This window comes from Plutella xylostella, chromosome 3 (assembly GCF_932276165.1).
Source record: "Plutella xylostella chromosome 3, ilPluXylo3.1, whole genome shotgun sequence".
Classification (NCBI taxonomy): Eukaryota; Metazoa; Arthropoda; class Insecta; order Lepidoptera; family Plutellidae; genus Plutella; species Plutella xylostella.
In genome coordinates, this window is record NC_063983.1 from 4,643,025 (window position 1) to 4,666,901 (window position 23,877).

Genomic DNA, 23,877 nt, shown 5'->3' on the forward strand with positions numbered 1-23,877 from the left:
TGCTGCTCTACTAGTTTTGTTTTGTGCCAAGTACCTATAATTGGTACCTTTCAATAGGGATATTAAATAGACTCAACCGAAATTTAGTTCCTCAATGCATATTTGACTATTTGTACATTTTACGTAGTACCTGTGTAGGTACAAATATTTTAAAAGCGACCATACATTGAATAATTTAAAAAATGAAAGCGGCTTCACAACATCCAAAACGAGTGACAAGAACAGCCACAAATTAAGCTCTACATATAAGGATTCCTCATTATAGCAATATAAATCTAATTAGTCAATGAAATAACCGCACAGATTTCCACATCAATCGGACTGGACATCAAATACAGAAATAAATTTCATTCTAATTAAAGTCAAATAAATATAGTAATGAAAGTGGTCCTGCGCCTACTTTGTATCCTTAGTTTGTTGGTCGCATGGTTGTGTTTGAGTTGCGCACACGCAATGGACCAATGCGAAGATTTGTTTCACTTGTCTCTGAGGGTTTTGCAAAAGTGGGTGACTAAGCCGAAAGGTGGTGATGCAAGAGGTTTTTGTGACCAACTTATGTTTACCCTAAGGGTCAATTTTACCAAACGCTATACGTATTTAGCTCCAATTTCACAATAGTCGGTTAAATCGTAACCAGGGAAAGATTGATAAATTCATCATCATCTCCATATGAAATTATTGACAGATGTGTTTATTTAATTTGTTGTAATGTGTTTTTTTTTATTATTGAAAGTCAAGCATTAATCCCTGGTTATGCCCTAACCCAGAGAAATTTGCACTTAAAATTCTATTTTAATCAAAATGTTGTTGTTCGACATTCGACTAAATACGCGTTTAGCGTTTGGTGAAATTCCACCTAATTTTATTTACCTTTTATGAAAAGTAAAAAAAAATGCAGTATGTATACTTTATTCTATAAAGCAAGTGGAACCGACCGCTGCGCAGGCGACCCAATGGACACTAAGACATTTATACATTGATGGAAAGCCGCATCAGTTTCAGCTTAGTCTGAGCTAGATTTAGTGTCCGGTGATTCATAGACCTGAGTTCAGGAACCGCCGCTTACGATCACACTCGGGTTACGCACTGGTAGTTATTATTATATATTTTACATAAAATAATGGTGGGTGTAAGTTATTTATAAAAACATTGTTGGTCTTTTGGAAATTTGTAAAAAGAATATGCAGGGATAAAACTTAGGGGACAAGTTGGAAAAGGGAATGGGAAATATGAATTCCCAAAAGTCGTAGATTAAAACTTGTTCATAATGACGATCTGTGTAAGTTCCTTTTTTCTTACTATACCACTTTGCAACTTGCAATGTATACCTATTGCAGGTTTGAGTGATATTATGAACCCCAAGTTCTGGAGATTTGTGGTTTATCGTTTATCTAGCTAGGCATTCTTCTATTATATTCTTTATGAATATGATATACCCTGCATTTGACTTATTCTATTCATAACATCTGTCAAATCAAAGTATGAATCCATATGTATAGTGCCACAAACTTATCTGTTCCGGTGACAGCTCAAATAAATCTCTAATATTTCTTAATTCTATAAGATTTTAAGTTTGCTCGTATTGTTATTTCGCTCTTGCGGTGTTAATAAACCCATCTAATGTTTTAAAATATACAATTCATTAGTAAGTAATGAGATATGGATCAATTTAGTTCGCTGTCACCGGAACAGATAAGTTTGTGGCACTATAGTTACAAAAACGCGACACAGAATAAACACTAACAAACCTCACACCAGACCCAGAGTTCGTCCATATTTGGCGCTCCAAGCCCTAACTAAAACAAACACAGCCCATCAATTCTAATCGAAGCAACAAGTGTAAGTCTGCTATTAATTCCGCCGCCATCATATTTCCTCATCGGCGACGCATAAACCCGGCGACACGGCCCGCTACGTCGTGTCCACGGTTTGTAACTTAACACTTATTACAGCCGACGAGACAGATTGGTATCATGCTGATCATAGACAGGCGCGAACATCCTACAGAACTTATGGTGGTGGTATCATGGACAACTGTAACGAATTAATTACAACACTTATAAATAGCTTGCTGCTGATGTAGATACTGAATCCAATCGAGGGAGTCCTAGGGTTCCAGAGTGGACTGTAGTTTTATGTTAACAAAGATTCTGGTTCCATGGTAAGAGTCTCGTTACAATACTTTAGATATAATGTGTGTGCATTGATGTATTCATAAATGTATCCATCAGAAACGTTACAATTCGTGGAATCGCTTATCACATGCCAGCCAGTAGGAGGTGTTCAACAATAGCACAGTCGAGCGCGAATCAGTTCGGCTCGGTGTGGCACACCCATAATTCTCGTCTGTAGGGAGTTATCTGGTCGTAGGCGGCACAGATAAAAGGTCGCATGCCAATTGAGTTTATATTGAGCTAGGTTAGGTCGGGTGGGGTTTATTGATTTACTAACAGCTGGTGTATGAGAATTGAATACCGGGTTTTTATACATATCTTAGATGGAGATAGACCGTGCAATGTATTATTGATTATGTTTGTAATGCATATAGGAACTTAGTTTATCTACGAGTTGATAAGTAAATATACTGTTCAATCGAACGTCTCTACAGTAGTACCTACTCAGCATACATAAAAAATATGTTTTTTTATAATAAATTTTAATCAATTTCATAATTATAATGCGTCTACTCCAATCCAAGGTCTTATTCGAAAGTAGGGTTTTCCAATAAAAAAACAATTTTAAAAACTCATGTAATTTTGAAATAATTTCTTCTTGTGGTTTCTCCGTGAGTGTACTTTCCGTTCACCTTGACATTTACACGTACTACAGCCATCTCCTTTTACAAAACCGGTAAAGCCTCATTTTCGTTTCCTGAATTGGGATGTCCAGTTATTCATAGGGAATTTCGAGTAACTAGATTTAAATGCGTGGGCTTCCCCTTTATAGGCGCTATCTGTAAACTGATGTACCTACAACTTACCGCTCTGAATATAATTTATCACCAGCTTTACGTCTAAGGAGTAATGACGAAATTAATGGCTCTATCAAAATATTATTTTTGTTAATTGGCATGGCAATCTTTTTATGATACATGTATGTGGGTGTGTACATGTTATAGCAGAGTAAACTAAAGAAACTAAAACTAAAAATATAGAAGATAAACTTACTAAAATTCAACGCACTCAGCGAAAAGCTCAAGAATTCGTAACTCCAAAACTAAGAAGAGGAAATTCCGTCAAGCGTTAGACAGCCCACTCTAAAATACATACAGATGAATTGAGAACCTCCTCCTTTATTTGCAGTCGGTTATCGGCAGTAAAAAGAGATATAGCTCGTAAAAAGACATCACCTGAAGCCGAAAAGGTTATAGCTTGAAAAAGTGGTTGTGCATTTCACTGCACTACCAAAACCGCTGTTTTGAGTAATGACCACAGCATGTTCGATCGACGTTGGCGTAGGCGCCAAATTCAGCAGTTCGCGCCATCATACAACAACTCAATTTGTAACATTATCATTATGCTTGTACTTTTTGTTGATTAGGGCTGTAACTTAATAAATCTCCAATGTCTTTCAGTCACCCAAAGGTTGCCTGGAAGAGATCGCTTTTAGCGATAAGGCGGCCTATTGTGCTTACTTGCTCTCTAAAGTATTTAATTGTTTTTTTCAATAAAGTTGTATTATAACTTAGAATGTTTTATTTGAAAAACTAATATATGAGGAGTGCTTTTTCACTAGAGCAGTGGATACTCACTTAGATCATTTATTCTAAGGGCCACTTGCACCAAAATATTAAATCTAGATTTAGTGTTAAATCTCGATTTAGTGTCAAATTTTATATGGATTGACGTTATTTAAATCGAGCAAGTTCTACAAGTGGCCCTAAGCCCTATGGCTTTCTATCTATATACAAAAGCGGTATTATAGCCTGGAGAGTATTCTTCAAGTTTGATCCTATTTATTTCCAAGCTATTGTACTTCGTATTATATGACGTTTCGTTTACTAAGTATGTGTCCAATTTTGTATAGATTCCAACAAATACTCTTACAGCGGCCAGCCCTCACAGCCTTATCCGACAGGTTGGTGCGAAACAGTTTTTACGAGCTTACGTCACTAGGCAGGCATTTTCTCCAATGAATGATTTATTGCGGCATTCTCAAGACATCTTCATTCGCTTTGGGCAGGTCGCAGGCGGGACCTGAACCGAAATGACCTCCAAGTGAGGGATTTTGGCGCGTTACCAACTTGTACTCTAGGTTTTACCCCTACAAATTTGTTGCGTGTTGTAGATTGAAGACAACGGTTAGGCAAACGTATGTATTGTAGGACGCCCTCCCGATAGATGGGGTGACGACTTGCGAAAAGTGGCTGATTGGATGCGAAAAACTATATATCCCCTCCAGTGGCTTTGGGAGAGGCCTACGAGCAGTAGTAGTAGTGTGAGTGATTTTATTCCTGGCTGTAGCTGATACTGGTTTTGTTATCCATATCCAGTCTTAATTTCTGGTTATCAAACACAATATGACTAATATTTTGGTCCCAATCTTCATGTACCAACGAGCTCATGATAATATTAAACATATTGAAAGGAAGCCTTAAGGTCTCCGATGAAGCCATAAATCAAATTCTTTGTATTTTTTTAATACGGACTTATTGTGCGCAGCCGCGGCGCATTTATCAACCACATCACAACACCTGTAAACAAATGGGGGTAGAATATGGTCTTGGGCCATATTTTATACAACCGAATTCAAAACCTCAACATTTTGATATGAATAAGTCCGTAAGGTACTGTAAATTTTAATGTGATTATTTTGGGAGATCTAACATTATTTTGTGTGTAGACTAAAATAAAATGGCATATACTTATATGAAAATTAAGTATTTATAATATATAAAAAGAAGTAATTCAGTTCCCAAACAATTATTACTACGAAGATAGGCTCCTATAGATTGAAGAAACAGAACAATCTTGTATCAATTAGAGAAATGTTGTTTTCTAACGAGCCACGTAATAAAACCATTCCTGCAGTAGAATACAAATCTATTCTTAGTCATTGTTTAATTAAAGTTTTGTTCCCTCCTATTGCTTAAGGGTTTAGTGGCTGTAAATGGATAACAATCGATTGTTACATTTGTATCCTCCTAGGTTTATCTAGCAACATTTTTACGATACGTTAACGAATGTGTTTCGGCTATCGTGTAGTTATCGATGGGGAGTTTTGTGACAGCTCATTCAAAATACCTTTGAATGAACCTACCTACCGGGTGCTTTTTCACAATGCGAAAATGATGCCTATGTAATAAGTCAAAGCCTATGTAATAAGTAAATACGTATGGTGTACCTTGACATACCTAGGTAATGTAGTGTTACTATTTACTAAGTAACCAAATCTTGTGTTTAAACTGTTTGCAGTCAAGGGCCGCTCTGTACAACTAACGTGGAACTCGCTCGAACGGGAAAAGTTTTTTGAGGAGCATTTAGTCGCACTGGAACGAAAATTTCAAAGGCCTTTTCAAATTGTTTAATAACTTATGATTACTTCTCCATTAAAATAAATGGTCACGGTAATGCAATAATGCTGTTGAAAAGTATCTTTTCATGAAAATAGATATTTATTTCCGAATTTTCAATTGTTATGCAACAAAAGTTGCTTAGAACTTCTGCGTCACGTTATATTACCACTTATGCAAACACCGTATGCTATTAGTACTTAGGGTAAAACTCCAGCACCAAACTGATCATAGATTATTTATCTGATAACATCACCCTGTGCATAAGGTCAAGTAATAAATACAGCTTCTAAACATTTCAAACAAACAAACAAATTTTCTGTCAACATACAGCACCAAGCAAGTCCGGCCCACTCGTCCGCGTCTAAACGAGCCTTATCGATGTATCGGGAAGCGAAGTGGTGAAAGTATGCAAGTGGATCGCAACGGTGCACGCGGCGACACTTGCCAGCAGACCACTCCTGGGGACTCACTCTATATCACGAAAAACTAAATCTCGAAACGCTACTGCGCGAGCCAGGACACTATCTCGGGGTAATAAACCCGCCGATTGTACGACAGCGCTGGTTAATCCGTTTTTCATCAGTATAGAGCAACCCTCCTGACCGCTGCGTTTTAAATTTAGAACACCCGCCTCGATCGGCCGGGGAACAAAAGAGGCTGGCCGTTTGTAGAGCAAACAGGTCGCAAAGCTTAGAATAATAACTCGAACTAAGATGTAACTTTTTGTTAGTCTACTAATGACTATTGTAATCAAATCACGTAAATTTACTCATATTTATTTTATTTTGCTCCAAAAGTGCCAATCTGGCATAAAAATCAGATGGTATGAATAATATAATTTTACCTACTGTTTCATAAATTTAGCGCACTCTTTTAATAGCAGTATCGCAAGTTTATAACCATATGCATATAAATAAAGGATAATATTCACAATTGATGTTTCAATTTATTTAAAACACATATTCACAACACATCGGTGAATTTCACGAAATAAAGTCTGCCTAATTGCACTGAGACTGGGACGTTACGCAAGATTAATGAGTTGTACAGTTGCCAGAAAAAAACCTGAGAAAATTAACCAAATAAGCAGGCCTAGAAATTGTGACTTTACGCTGTTTCGTAAAATTAGTTTTATTCGTTCTGTTTGTTTCATATATACCTTTATGGGGCTCAAAATTGTGTTTTCCTAACTTCCCAAAAATCCTCAACTTTCTAAAAAGTCCTGAAACTTTTTTTGTACTGTTATCACTCACTACTACTACAAACAAACAAAACAAACACGCACTCACGCCTTGTACTAATGTACTCCCTTGCGGGGTAGGCAGAGGTGCATTGCTGCATCCACTTTTCGCCAGAGTGTTATGTTAGTCCCAATGTAATAGGGGGCGGGCCTATTGCCATTTTATGGGCACATCCAAGACCTGAGAACAAATATCTGTGTTTAAACAAATATCTGCCCCAGCCGGGAATCGAACCTACTACTACTAGTAGATACGTTAATCTTTTTTAAGAACTATAAACAAGCACCTATAACTGTTTTACACCACGTTAAAGAATAATATTTAAAAAAATATTTTATGCACAAATTATGCAAATCCGAGCCGAGATCCCCGATGCGTATCTAGTGAGTAAACCCCTCACAATATTACAATACTTTGTTTTGTAACATTACGACGCACTAACAGTGCGAACATCTTGGTCATTATGTCAACAACTTTGATTCACTTGATAACATTCATAATTTAAGCTGTTTATTCCCGAGAGAGACATTCGAAAAGTTAAAGAAGTTTTCGGTATTATGTTGACGGGTTCCGTAGACGGTATTAAACTCTTACCGAAAAGAGGGCTGTTGTAAGTTAATTTGTACACCGATGCGGTGTGTGGAATTTTAGCTTCGTTGACTATGAACTATCTGTTGAAATGATTTTTATTAGTTTATGTTAAACCTACAAAATAACTGAAAGAATGTGATTCATTTTTGCATATTAGTTAAAATTTTATTGTTTGTACTGAAAATAACAGTTTTTACAGTATTGCTTAAAACTAAGAAGACTTGCAAAAATATTTTAAATTTTAAAGCAATATAACTCTACCAAATTAATTGCGCGTTACAATTTATGCGTCCAGTTTGTTCTATATTCTTATCTTATTTATAGTGCCATTTATGATTTTGTAAAAAAGTACTTACCTTTGAGTCTACATTAATTCATAAAGATTTACAACATCAGTTTTTGAAACTGGTCTAGATATCCGGTGAATTTACTACTTATTGAAACACGAACGAAGCTAATCAATCCTATAATTTAATGATTACTATACTGCCACTTACTGAGGTTACATTTAGTGATGTCCTGAATTCATTCTGCATAAAACTTATATTCAAACTTTTTTTTAAATTTCAGCGATTTCGATTATATTGTGCCCGTTGTACATAAAATATACTAATATTTACCTATATTAAAGTATACGTTTTGGAACATGGTCGTAGTTATAACATAGTCAACCACGAAGAAATATAGTTGATGTTTTCCTACAACAAAATTAGAAACGCTCTTTACTCGAAAGAGTGCGCATTTTATTCGAATTACGAATTCAGTTAATAACGGCGCAAATTACTCTTTATTAGAGACACGTGATATAGGCACTTATTTATAGGTAATTTCAGTAAAGAGTGAGTTACTCCACTGCCGCCAATCCACCCACTGACCTTTCAAAACTACCAAATTACGCTGCGATTCAATTAAACATATACAGGGCGAATAAACTGCGAGCGGTAATCGTCGATCATCAATTCAGCTTTTAATGAATGATCAAATAAAAGACAAAGTAACGTTGTGTTGGATTTCACAAGACGATAATTGAGTGAGGGTTTTTGTGTGCCGATGCCGCCGGCCGATACCGCCGCATGGTAAATGACGTGTCATTTCGTTTAAGATGTTGCACATTATTTTATGTCCACCCTGTACTTGGATGAGGCCGTTTCGAGTAAGTTATCGTTCCGAATGCTGAGGGGGTTTGCGCAGTTTATATCATAATTGTTTATAATAATGATGGATTGTTTAATAAATCATTATGCTTTGGATCAGCAGCCCTGTACTTTGATTTGTAATTAATTTCTGATTGTCCTACCTGCCTAGTACCTACATTATGCTAATTCACACCAATATCAAGGTATTTTCAAACAATTTCCTATGTATAAAACAAATACTTAAATATTTAAACTATGATAATATCTTTGAATATCTCTGTATAAATTAGGCCATTACTGAAAAAGATCTACTTTACCCATCCGGTAGCGTCGCTTCGTCGTTACCATCAATAATGTATCTCAGTTGCATACATCTGATGACAACTTGGCTGACACACTCATGGGTCGTCATCGAAAATAATATTTATAATATCTGTAACTTAAAACATAGTAAGTATATTATCTTGCAAAATAACTATAATAATTGAGGGACAATATCATAATAAATTATTACGTGTCAACGTAATTAAAGTTGACCACTTATAAGCAGAGAACACTGAAACCCCTTTACATTTTTAAGGGCGTAAAAGGAAAATATTTCACACTTATTAAGGCCAATAAAAATGCTAATAAATTACAGCAAAAAATTGTTCCTTACTTAATGAGGCAATCAATGAAATGAAACACATTTGAGGGTAATTTCTTCTGAAACAAAGAAGCGTCTTGTCGTTTCGTTAAAATTCCTGAATTTGCGCAAAGAGGCTGCGTCGACGTCTTTAATGTTCTCATAAATTTAACTAAAGACAGCTTTTTGGACGCCACTAAATGACCAGTTTATGCTAGCCCTCCGTCCCTCCTGCCAGCGCTTGTAAAACCTCTGTATACCTTCCTTGGTACCACTATTGGATGTCAACATAAATTGGTTTTTCTTAACGAGACATCTGAATCAATAACAATGGGTGGCCGCGGCAGCTACTTAATTGATTTGTCCCCTTAAAAATCTCAAAACTGTCTTTTCGGCACGTGCTTGAAATTTTTTGAAAGCCTTTTTTTGTTCTGAACAATGAGCGATAAAATTTAGTTTCTGGCTTATTAGCCTTAAACGGAGATCGCGAGCGAAAGCTCATATTACTGTACATTATTACAAAGTTTCTTCAATAAATAAGTTACATGCTTAATTACGTTGGCCGAGAATCAAATAAATGTTCCAGTGAAATATGGTGTTAATAAAAATAATATAAAATTGAGTGAGATGGCTCGGAGCAATTACATTTATTGCTTAACCGGTATCTCCCTACCACTATAGAAGTTTTGATCCACATCAGCATTATCTATGTTTGTCTAGTTAGGTAATAAATATAATTTAATCTTATAAATAGAATTTGTGGTATTGTGAATTTGTGTAAAGTCTAGGAATGATATCTATCTAACCTTTATTATTTATAGTATGGTACTCTTTTTATAGTACGGTGTACGCACTATACGGGTTATGGGCACAATTATCTTTTTTTGCTTTTCTAAGCTCTAGGTGATTGTACCGTGGTGGCAATTAAGTATTTATCCGCTCTTAATTATTTGATAGACAATCGAAAACTTTAGGACTTCATTCAACGTTGACAAAATTACAAGTACTAAAAAAATACGAGTAATAAGTAATACCTAATTACAAAAAAACAGTCAGCGCTACCGCCTATCTACCGATTTTCTCAATGAACCGGTGGTTGGTTTTACTGCCGACCTTATGTACTCAAGTGCCTTATCAAAACTAGCTTCCTAGACAAGCAAGCGAACCGTCCAAGTGACTAAACACTAAGTTAAAGTGATAGGGTTCTACGCCAGGCCTGCCAGAGGGGTTACTCTATACTGATGAAAAACGAACGAACAAGAGCTGTCGTGCAATTGGCACATTCAATGCAACTCAAGCTCGCGTAGCAGCACTCCTAAACTTGGTTTTTCGTCATATAGAATGACCCCCCACGAGCGTCGAGCGGAGTGCGGTAAGTGAAACTTGCGCTTGCGCATCGAGGCGACTAACTAGAGTGGTCAGATGCGTCCGTATACTTGACGGCCGTGCAGAATAGAGGGATCGGTTACACTTTCTTTACTGCGCATTTGATTAGCCCTGCATGTAAAAGTTTCTCCCATAGTGCGAAGGGTTGACCGCATAAAAATACGCATATTAAGTGAATACAAAGTAACAGTCAAGACAAGATAAATAATAGATCACTCTTAATAGATGAAAGCAGACATCAAAATTGGCATAAGCAGACGTAAAAAATTGCCCTCTAAGAGTTTTACAGGGTGTTGCAAAAGTCAAAGAACAAAAGTGGTTCAGAATGACCCCTGCGTCACCTCCTTAGTATACCAATTTTTCAGCACCCTGTATTTAAAGATGTACCCTTCCATACTCTACATACCTGAGCATGTACTTGTGTACGGAGACGTGGCAAGTGAAACCGGCGCGTGCTAACAAGGCTCAGTGTCCGCGGCGGTATCTAAATTCCTCGGCGCGACAGCGAAGCCTGCTGGAGAAATCTCGCAGGTGTCGGCAACCTTTTAGTTCGCTTGGAAAAATTGTAAAAAAAATCTCGTAAAAATTATATGTGATCTATCTACTACCTATCACGTGAGTACAAATGTACAGCGGAAAGCGGGTGTCTGACTATACCCCTTCGGGGATTACAGTAGTGAGCATAATTATGTATATATATGTGTAAATATATATTATATAGGTACTTTGCAAACTTGTGACGATTACAAAGTTACGATTTCTTTGACTGATTGTATTTTGTATGACACTAATTTATATTTTTTTATTGCAGGTAATATTTTAAGACTTGATCAAGATCCTTGATCTACTGTAAGTAACACAATCGGTATATTTCCCCCCATGGAAACCAAGAGAGCTTAATTACTAATTTTCCACATGCTCCAAATAGTTGCGCACCCCTGGCCAGTTTCTCCGCGGACAACCAGTCTGCCGATGCATCGATACACGTAATCGCAATTAACGATTGCGTCCCGTGAAATCGAATCATGTCGGCGGGTCGATTAACTGCAATCCATCTAACGCACAAAATTGATTTTTAACTTAATTATAGGGTGCCCCGTGAGACGGGTTTCGACAGTAGCGGGCACTTCCGAGGTAGTAGACCACCCATTCGTGTGAGCTCATTTAAAATTGTGTTCTTATGTAGGTTTTTCTTTTTTCGTCTTGCTGCACTTTGAGTTACGGAAGCTGCCTAAGTTTTGTAGTAGAGATATTTACGATAAAGTGCTGATATTTATGAAATCTCCAGACTAAACTGGTTCTAAACCAGAACTATATTTATTACTGAAAGGGGAGAGACAGAAAGTGTACTCACACCACAGACAATTTATAAATATTATAAAAAAATACTCAATCAGGTATTATTAGTATCAAGCATTTGGCTTTTGTAACGGCCTTACTTGTACTGTGCTATCTTGAATGCTCGCCAGCAGCTGTCAATGTAATATTTTTTGCTCTTCATCCTCCATTAAACTGTTTATAGAGGCAACTGAGGTATCGATTACTATATTAAGAGTATTTTCCGTTAATGGCGTCTTCCGCACATCGTTTTATATGTAATCAGTGTTCCTATAAAGTAGGGATGTCTGTTAACCTTAGCTTCATCGATCGATATTTTAATACCTACATATTTTCAATTTCTAGGCAGGTATTTGACCTTATATATTTATTGAAGGTTGTCAAAGCTATGTATATTTTATTGTTTCTATGCCTTTGAATATTTACCTATAAGCTCTACGCCAACCAAAAATGAATAAAACAAAAAAGATTACAAAACTATTTTGAAAAAATATTCTGCGTCTCCTAGAGGCGAGCCTGGAAGAGTAGAAGCATTGTATGCAGTTGCCCGTTACGTTGACGCCCTCGTCCTTTGACTCGTTCCCAAAAACTGACACAAAGTGGAGCGACCACGAGGCGAGTCGAGTCGCGGATAGGCGGGGCGAGGCGAGGCGAGGCGGACGAGGCGAGGCGAGAGGACACCAGCGCACCGTCCACACTCTCGCACTCCCGTTCCTTTGCGCAACCTCATACAGAGTCTGGATGGGCCATAAGCAGATACTCTACAAATTTCACGCTGATAGATTACCTAATACATATAAAGTACGTAGGGACATATTATAATGTTATCGATGAACAGGTCGTGCTCACCCATCCCTCGGAACTGGCTCAGTCTCCCCGAAAGGACAAGATCAGTATGTAAAGGAGGTGCGACTCGCTCGTAAGCCCTAATAGCGCCACGAAGCCTTCCAAGGAACCTCCACTATGACGGCAACTTTGCAACATCTGCCGACAGGGCAAAAACTACTTTCAAACGAAGTACTTAAAACACAAGATTGCAAAGTAGAAAGAAGGGTGAAAGTCTTTGATGCTCCTATTATCATTTCAAGTGCTCTGATTGATGTCACTTATTAAAGTTGTAATGGCGCTACATATAGAGCCCGGTTTAAGTGGCGTCATAAAAATGATTTGTCTACACTAAACTTGACACACGGCGGCGAGAAATTTGCAAAAAATGCCAATTATACTATTTTTGTTGCTTGGTGAAGCAAGTTCGCCAGATTTGCGGCAATACGTCTTGAAATTTAGACCGCAATTAAAGAAGATTAGTTCACGGGCATAGAAAATTGGTTATTTCGTAACAAATGGCGCCGGCTACTTGTTTTTTTTTATTGCCCGACAGGAAAGCGTCAGGTTCTCGCCTGCCACTTTAAATATTAATTGAACGTAATTATTCTGCGCGACCGTTACATAGGTATTTCGAGAGGAACTTCGTAAATTCAGAATAATGGTTAGTTTACGCAAGCATAGCTCGTGTCCACAGAGACGCAATAAATATTCACAGCTTCATGGTTCAATTTAAAATGTTACTTCGTAACAGGGGTACAGAATGCAAAAGAGTAGATAAAAGTATCCATGTTGTCTCAGGCGAGCATGGATTTATTGTAGTTTCCCTCCAGTTAGTAGCAAATCAATGGCAGTGGCGCGTTGCGCGTGCGCATCGGAAGTGGCTCGCGCCGCCCCCGCGCGCCATTGTGCGCCGCCGCCGCCTCCTAACCGGCCCTGTGTATTTGTTAATAAATACTTACATTACATTTGTAGGAAAAAGAAAAAATGGGCAATTTTTTTTTATTTATTTATTAGGTTTTTTAACTGACACACACTTTACATTTATAAAAAGAAAACATCACAATACATGCCACAGTGGGCATCCAATTACAGAAAAACACAACTTTTACAACACAATCGAGCAAAACGATGCACTAATAGCCGGCATATAATTAACTTAACTTCTAACGAGCATAAAATACATAAATGCGACTAGGACACTATACATATAGGATCTAACAGCTAGCATGTATTACTTACAAAAGGTGGTCAAAAGTCAATCCACTCATTCACGATCGACCCATTTTACCTTATTAACTATACGTCTAGCGTCTACCTATACTATACTTACGGAACCTAATGTTACTCAAGATCCCAAAATATTAAAAACTTAAGTATACATAGTATACCTACTAAAATAAATTTTATCCACACTCAGGAAAAAACGAGTAAAAGTGACCCGTTAGGAGTGCGCCATCTACCGGCGGCGCGTGGTACTTTACGACGCTCAGCTTATTTACAGTAATGTTTATAAACGCCCCCCTCGACCGCCGCTAATACTGCCTCGCTGATCATTTCTATTAGATACTAATGACTACTTTAATGTTCACCGGGATGTATTGGAGTCTATTGTGTGTTGGTGCGCTGTCTGTGAGGTTTGGAGGTTAATTGTTTGTTTGTTTGGTTCTGATCGGTTCCTTCTTGTTAGTGCTGACGTGTTTTACTAACTTGGGAATGCTATGGAAATAACGTATACATTGTTATGCCTGTTATGATAAATGTTTTACTTTAGACTTTTATAAATTTAGTAAAATGAAAGAAAAATATAAACAAAAACAAAACATTTGTTTGTAGCCACCTCATATTACGTTTTTTTATACAAATTTATCGTATTGATTCTCATCGTATCCATCAGCTTTGTGAGTGACCGCGAAGCATCTCGTGCGCAAAAACAGCATTTCTTCGAAAAGCGCACGGATTCAGATCCAATTACATTTTGTTCCTTGAAATGACCGGTCCAATTGCTCTCGACCGCACCTTAATTAACACAAGGCTAGTAATCAGTAGCAAAGTTCAACGAAAGCGGATTTCGAAACCCCGCACGCATGCGTCCGTCAGCCGTGGCAACAATGAGACGCCATGCCTTCGCCTCTTTGCTAATTAAAAAAAATACCAATTTAAACGTCGAACTCAAGGCGACCTGGATACCGTTTTTATTCACCCTTAATGAGGACCATACACGGCGCGCCCGCTCCAGAATTTGCATTGATCTTCGTAAGTAATTGCTCGCGAGGAAATTGCCTCTTTAGTAAACCAATTTGGCTCGTCCATCTGACAGAGCTCTTGTCAACCCTGAGGAATTGATCGGCCATTATGTGCCGAGGATTTCTGATTAGGCAAAGAAGTTATCGGCCCCAAGACGGAGGAATTCTTTTGAGTCGATTCAGCTTTCTCGAGTGACAACACCGTGCGACATTTACAAGAGCGCTTTGCGAGACGCCCACTTCATAAATTTCAGAACAATAATTGAATGGCTCTATCACTTAGATCTTGGCATCGTGCTACATTTGTCTACGGTTAATATGCAATAATAGCCCCATGAATAATCTTGGCTATTCGATAGTACATCGTCAACAAATTATGCGTGGGGTGGGCCGGCGAATGTGTTATGGCTTAGTTGTTGCTTAACATTACCTATTGATGTATCGAATATTCCATTCCGTCGTTGGGGGGCTATTATTTGCCGACATGTTATTGAAATTATCAGTTTACTTAAACGTAAGTGCCGAATCATAAAAAGCCTCATCATTAATAACAAACGTTAAAACTTAACAATTGGCTGTCAGACACACATTATCTGCTCAAATCTTCTGACATTTCTGTCTCACAAATGCCAAGGCCTCCAGATACTCAATGTGGGATGGGTATTGTTGATGCTGTTTTAATTGTCACAACTCTTTGAATCTAATTGCATAGCATATTGGTCTTATTTATATTCACGGAGACATAGTCAGGACGAGGAAGTCGTGGTTTTAGAGCGGGTAAGCTATTTGCATCTTATTCATGAGGATAGGCATATTCATATTAGTAAGTATGTATTATATTTAAGGACAGTATGTATGTATTTTACTACTCAGATTATATACTATTCAGATTATAATAATAAATTATTCGATTACAGCTGCGTAGCTCCTATGCATATAACATTATTTTAAAAAATATAGAATACAATGATTACCAGTAATACACATTCGTAATACAAAATATTATAAGTAAAGACAAACAGAAAAATATCAATTACAAACCCCACTACCAATCTAACTTTCGTCTGCAATCTCTCCATTAACCTTCGCTACAAAAGCAATTGCTTCTTCTCTTTGTATCTACAATCTGCATCCATCAGGCAGCACCTTTGCCCCTGGCTGCTAATCCTATGACATTAGCCGTGACTGAGGGGGTTACTCTATACGACGAAAAACGAACTTTCAGAGCGCTGCTACGCGAGCCACGACTCTATCTGAGGTGCGATCACAGGATTCGATACTATTTTCGAAACTACACTAAGGGTCACTTTTACCAAACGCTTATATATAAAATAGTATTTAAATCAAATCTTAAATACATTTTGTACTAACTGACAGACGTATGACAGGCTACTAAATACGTTTAGCGTTTGGTGAAATTCCACCTAAAATGAAAAAAACAAATGTCACTTTTGGAACTGTAACAAATTTGCCTTACATTTTGACAGTGACAGTTGACGATACGCAACGTAAACGAAGGTTTCGAATCTTATAATCGCTGGTTGTATTAAAACGTGCCGATTGCACGTTAGGTCCCGTTCGTTAGTTTCTTGTCAGGGTAGAGTGACCCCCCTGGCGTGGCAGCACACATCGAGGCAGCGTGAAGATCTGAGTCTTGACCCAGCGCGTGCCGTTACTACGATCATTCACCACAAATGATCATAGAGCAAGTAATGGCGGCCGGGACTAGTTGTGGGGAAGATGAGACACATGTGGTATGTGTGTGTGTTTTTATTTAAAACTAGCTGTTCCCGCGCGCTTCGCTTCGCCTTAAAAAGTTTTCCCGTTGGAATTCCGGGATAAAAAGTAGCCTATGTTCTTTCCCAGGGTCTAGACCGTATGTATACCAAATTTCATTCAAATCCGTTCAGTAGTTTTGGCGTGAAAGAGTAACAGACATACAGACAGACAGACACAGTTACTTTCGCATTTATAATATTAGTTAGGATAATAATATGTGGGGACATCTCACACACGACCATCCGACCCCAAGCTAGGCAGAGCCTGTGTTATGGGTATCGGACAGCTTATATACGAGTATCTACTCAAATACATAAATAGATAAATATTAAATATAAATCCGATTGAAAAATCCATATTTGTTGCTGTGTATTTAGGAAGTACATAAGTTATACGAGCTTAAAAATTATAGTTCATTAGTAGAGTGTATTTTTCTGTCAGAATACGATTATGTTGTTAACCATGTTTTTTTTAACAATTTTGTAGCGTGTACATTCGCATAGCCCCATTTTACTTATTCACATTCCATCGAACATTTAAATCTATTAGGAATCAGAAAAGTTAATTTTCCATTGGTAAATCTATTTTTAATACCTAGTACCTACATATATAGGTAACTATCTAAAATTAATATAAAATTCACTTGGAGCAAACATTCCACTTCTACTATTCTACTTGTGCTAGATGCTACTTTTCACTCAAAGCTATCGTTACTCCGTCTCGGTGAAATAAATAAATGTGGGATATCAACGAGACGTTGGAGATATAGTTACAATGTTTGATAGTGCATGGGGCCACCTGTATTTACTACGTGGCATAATTTTAACGTTTACAAAATCCTAAGCAACATATCAAAAAAAGGAAAAATATTGTTTATTATGTTATATATAAATATCTTATATTTTGTCAAAGCGTTACATGTAAAAAAAAACGCAAGTCTTCCTCCGGTCTCCCGTTGAATTCTTTTGTATGAGAAAACTTTGTAGGAACTTTGAGCAAGTGACAGTACTCACACTTATGGTCATTAGTCATTACATTAAAAACTAAAATATATATAAATATATGTAACTAGATGTTCCCGCGCGCTTCGCTTCGCCTTAAAACCTTTTCACGTGGGAATTCCGGGATAAAAAGTAGCCTATGTTCTTTCCCAGGGTCTAGACCGTATGTATACCAAATTTTATTCAAATCCGTTCAGTAGTTTTGGCGTGAAAGAGTAACAGACAGACAGACAGACAGACACAGTTACTTTCGCATTTATAATATTAGTTAGGATTAGGATAAAACAACACATTACTTTTCATTCTAAATTCCAACAAGAAGAACTACCTATTCTTGTATTTTTGCGGTTAGCCTAGCGTCAAATCAGTCGAGCTTTTAGATAAAAAAGTTTAAGCACCACTGGTCGATGTCAGGTCAATCAGAGCATCAGCGGGGACCAGTTCCTCCATCGGAAACGACGCTATTGTGGCCGAAGGTCGATTGCCTCTAATGCTCATACAAATTAGTAGTTACAGCGTTATGATCTCGACCAGTCGCAATACATGCCCTATATGTGGTGCAGCTTGTCAATGCATTTTGACACATATTTCCTAGGCTATACAAGCTGGATTGTGCTGAATGGTGATTCAGGTCCATCACGTCTGCCTTGATGATAATTTGTTTCGTAATACGTGTACTCTAGAACATATTGTGCATGAAGTGTAATTATACACCTGCGGAGCAATGGCGGTGATAAGGACGCATAATTGTTTATGTGTATCACATGTAGGTATGTTATTCTTCTGATAAACATGTCTATCAGTAAAACAGTTGTTTTTCTGTGTATGTGGTGTATTTGTGTAGTACTAAATAAATGTATTTTCTTTCTTTCTAAACAGGGTAGAGTCGGCTGTATATATTTTAATAATATTATAAATGCGAAAGTAACTGTGTCTGTCTGTCTGTTACTCTTTCACGATAAAACTACTGAACAGATTTGAATGAAATTTGGTATACATATGGTCTAGACTCTGAGAAAGAACATAAGCTACTTTTCATCCAGGAATTCTCACGGGAAAACTTTTCAAGGCGAATCGAAGTTCGCAGGAACAGCTATTGGCTATAAATATTAGCAATTGAGAAAAAAAAGAAGCATAGGAATAAAATACGCAAAAAAGGAGCTTCAGCATCGCCTAATTATTCAAATCAGAACTTGATTCATAATTAAATTAGCATAAAACTGGCAGTTTATAAAATAAAGAGGCGTTAATACAATATCAAAATCCAATTAACATTCCAGAGCAACATTGATTTGAAGCTCGCCAAGTACGTCCTTTAATTAATTATACAAAATCGTACATAGTATGTGTGCAATAAAGAATTAAATAAATATACATATAAATAAATATATTATATCTAGATACCCGACGTAAAGTAATTCGATGGAACTAAATCCATATCCAATGAACCAAATTATGCGTTTAAGCTCTCTGACATAGGTAAAACATGAAATACATAAATTTACCGGTTTGTTAACGTCAATTTATATACCTGCAGGCCTCCTAACCATCGTAATCCTCATTCAATGATATTTTAAGTAAGTTGAAATGTTTATTATCGTTTTAAAATAGATATATTTTTACAACTCACTCAATGTGCAATTTTACCAATTAAGTAGCAGTAGATATTGATTTAATGATCAATTTGAGTTGTTTTAAGTCTTGATTCCTTAATTTATAAAATTTAGTGCGATAATCACATTAAAAGGTCATTCGTTAACATATTTTACAATATATTGCAGCTTTGTATAGGCTGTTCCAAAAGTGACACGTCATATTAAAAGTCGAAATTGAGGTGTAAGTAAGTAGTCTCGCAAAAGTCATCGCCGATAACATTTATTTTATGATTGGAAATATTCGTCAGTGGTCTTATCAATTAAATAATCATATTTTTTCGCCTTACAACACACTACTTGAATGTTATATTCAGACATACCCCCGAATCACCTTATAAATAAAGTAGTTATTAAAGGAAAGACTCCACCTGAAAGGCAGAACAAGTAGAACAAGAAAGCAGACTCTTTCCTATAACTTCTTCATAGCTAAACGGGTACGATAAACAGGGATCCTTGCAAAATCGTAGCAGCGTTGAGACAGGGGAGGGCCCGCAGCCTTGCCTGTGATCTCGACATCGACATCTCGCAAGCATTACTTACCAGTAACATTATAAGTCAGATTATCGTGTTATACGTCTTCGAGGTTACCGTGAGTGGTCGTGAGTCGTGACATAAGCACTTTTATTGACCTGTCGATATGTCAGCCGTTTTTTTATGGACGAGGCATAATCTCTTTATCCAGGACACGCAACGCTCTTGAATTAAATAATTGGTTACTCTATTGCAACATGATGTAATTATATATGTCCTTATTCCTATTGTGCATTACCTTATTCAATCGATAGTAGGAATAAGCAAGACAAGGAATTGGCGATAGAGTGTTGTGGCCCATTATAATATCGTATGTTGCAGTGGAGTTGGTGCTTCTTGGTTGATTCTGGAGAGACTAAGACCAAACGAAAGCTCTCATCCTAGCAAAGACTTTAGATTAGAATAAACTCATGGATAATAATATACCGTTATTATAATTTATGTCAGGGCAGTGCCATCTCGCACCTTTTTAGTATGTAGCTCACGCCCCGCGGTGCCCGTATCATGTCACGTCGAAGGGACATGACGTCATGAGTACATGCGCCCGCGCAGGGTCACACACTACTTCATCTCCACAACAATGCCAACCTCTTCATTACCATAAAATGGAACAAAACTAGAACAAGTGTGAGGCCAAGATGGTTATCGACACTTTTTTGCGCGAAAATTGAATAGAAAAGGGCTAGGAATGTTGAGTATTGACTGATCATTAGTGTTGAGGAAATTATGGCAATGGAAAAAACATCCGTTCGGCTTTTATGGGCGGTTCAGTTTATGCATGCAGTTATAGTAAGTAGATTGCGAGCATCAAGGGTTTTTAATTAGCAGCTCTTTTTATTTTTCATTTTATTTTTCGTTTTTCTAGAAGATCACTTTTAATAATAAACTACACAAAATAAAACTATATTATATATATATATATATATATATATATATATATATTCACTGAATGAATTGAATAAAAGGCACATCATATCACTCATTTACAATCTCTACATAAACAAAGATCAATAAAAACATAATTAACTAATTTTATAAGTATATTTTGTCATGTCGGAAATTAAAACTGAATCTCATCTGCATTGTAATCAATAAAAATGATTCAACATCTATCACCATAAAAATAACAGAGCAAGAGCAATTTTGGTAACTCAATTAAAAGTGAATTGGGTCACACGGAACAAGTTGTCAGTGATTAGCCGGACCCAAGAAGGCGGTGGATGCCCACGTACTGAGCAAACTCATCTTGGGTTATTGCTTTCACTGAGAATTATTTATTTAGGTGGGTATCTTTTTATTATTTTGGCCAAACGAATTTTAAACGAAAAAAAAAAATTTATGATTAGCAGGGGACGAATATTGGCGGTTGATTATGTTGACGAGAACACTCACTTAACTTTCATGTTGACAGTTTTTGGATCGTCTTTACCTTCCACTCCGTATTTCAATTTATCGTAAGTTACTCGTATGTACGTAACAGATCTATTTTTACGCCTTGCTTATCTACCTGTGGCAGTAGCTACATTTTACTATTGATATAGTTAGGTATTCTTATGTACTTAATAAAAAATTGCCCATGACACTTACTATATAATACACGTCTACGAAACTAAGATTCCACCACATATCCGATTTATCTGGAATATTTAGTTCAACAAGACCCGTTGTTTATTACCCAACAAACCCATACTTATGGGCAGCTGGTTTAATCTGTGATTGGTTGTGTCTGACAGGTGCCTGTGGTCATGTCCATAATCGTATCAATTGACAGTTTATTTTGGGTAATCCATTATGAATAATTTGTGGTAACATCCGTTGCTTGTTATGTTAGATGGTTCTGTAGTTCGCATTTGTTCGAATTGTTTGAGACACTGTAACGTTAGAATCATAATAATTATCTAAAATCTTCATAAATAAACTTTTACATTATTTTATGTTGCTGCTTGCAGAGCCCTTATAGACCTGCTGTCAAAATAAAACTTTGGCGGGGAACAGAGGTGATCGCGTGAATTTCAAATAAATAAATTATAATGATGATCTCTTCCCTAAATTCGATGACTTCCACCATGGCTAACTTCTTTTAGAGTACACTTCCGAGCGAAGCGGCTCCGGCGACACCGCCACAGTCTCTGCTCGGAAGTGTACTGTTATAGCTAGTCAATGCACCATGTTTATTTAAAGCTCGGTCACATTAGGCGCACAACAAAGTTGAATTATGTAGGTAGTATACGTACTTATGTAGAGTTTTAGATGGTTTTAGTTTAAGTATACATTTCTGATGCTGGCGGATAAATTCACTCACGAACCCTAAAAAGCGCGTCTCTAAAGTTCTCGTTAGGTACTCAAAGCACAAGGTGGACATTGGAACATACTTGGAAGTAACCATGATGTAATTTCAACTTTAAACACACATCTAATTTAATTTTAAATACATACATATTAGCATATGTTTCGTAAGGCTGCTTTTTGCGGTTTTATTTCTTGTCAAATATTACGAACAGTGCGCGTAGGATTCATTAAGGAAAAATAATTTAAAAGTATTCTATTTGTATGAATAGTATCTTAATAATAACATAAAAGCAAAACTTTGTTTTGATGTCTGCCACTCTTTCATGACAAAATAGCTTAGCCCATTTGAAGGAAATGTTTAGGTCTTACTTGCATCTTAGATTAAAACACATTCCCACTATTTATCGTGGAAAGTCCAGTGGAATATTTTGATTTATAATAAAAACACTCATTTATACAGAATTCATTCACAAAAAAACTAAATAGCACTATAACCATTTACAACGCAGACTTAAAATAGTCTACTACTAGGGTTTCTGATTTCTCGACCTGTTTTCGTTCTCGAGCTTCGAGAATTCTCGAGCCCAAATTCTCGAGTCTTCTCGAGTCTCGAGCCTTTCTGAGAAGACCTTTAGAAAAAAGCCTTAATTGAAATAAAAAAACACAAAATCTCATTTTTTTACTTTGTCAACTTTATCACAAAGAAAATACCCATAATTAGCTGTCTAGCTAGCTACTTATTACTAGTACAAGGTGGGCGAAAAGTAATTACCCTATTGAAAGTTGCTCTCATATTTTGTGCAAATGTACTAGACATATGCAGAATACAAGTTCAGAAGCCGTGGAGTGATATACTCCCCAAGAACGTGGAATAATTGTGTTTGTTCAGTTTTCGGTTGGCTTTTTTTTTCGTTTTATATGTAATTTTCCCCTGCAATATCGCCCGATTTAACCGTTTCAGACAGTTTTTTTTAAGTCCCGTGTTTATGTGTATAAGTTCGTGTCTTTTGAAGCCCTTAAGCCTTAAGGACAACACTCGATACGAGTGCGAGAATCTCTCGCCCGAAGTTTTCGCTGAAGTGATGAGAAATGCCTTAAAACGAGCTCGTATGGCAATCAATTGTGACGGCGCCCATTTGGCCGATATCATCTGATCATCTTCTCGACTTAACAAATAATATTGTAAAGGTTCAAATAAACATAATCTAAAAAAAGAATCGAAGTTTTTCATTTAGAAAAAAAATGAGAGCCAAACAACGTCGGATGACTTCTTTTGGTCCACCTGAACTAGGAAACATTACGTAACTATTACTACGTTATCTTTTAATCATTCATTGGAATTATCAGTACAGCACTAGTTTAAATGGAGATGAAACATAATAAATCATAATACACGCGCATGGTATGCGTGTGTGTTGTAAAGCGGCTCAGGAAAATTCGAATTGAATATTTTTCAATTTTTATCTCAAGGCTCGAGAAATTCTCGAGTCTTCAGATTTTTTTCTCGTCTCGAACCAAGCCGAATTTCTCGAATCTTCTCGAGCTCGAGAATTCTCGAGCAGAAACCCTATCTACTACTCTTCTTCAATAAAACCAGTCAGACAAGACTAAATCTAGATAATTTCGATTACTTAAATAAACATCACATGCAATTAATTACAAATAGGAGAGGCCCCAATTATGATAATTGTATATTACCCGTTAATAAAATAACAAACA

The 23,877-nt window shown here is 36.9% G+C and overlaps 1 protein-coding gene across 1 annotated transcript in view; it reads left to right on the top strand.

Annotated features, from left to right (window-relative positions):
* Nucleotides 1-23,877, top strand: part of LOC119693480 (transcription factor hamlet) — a 78,615-nt gene that overhangs the window by 45,829 nt on the left and 8,909 nt on the right. The window lies entirely within an intron of this gene.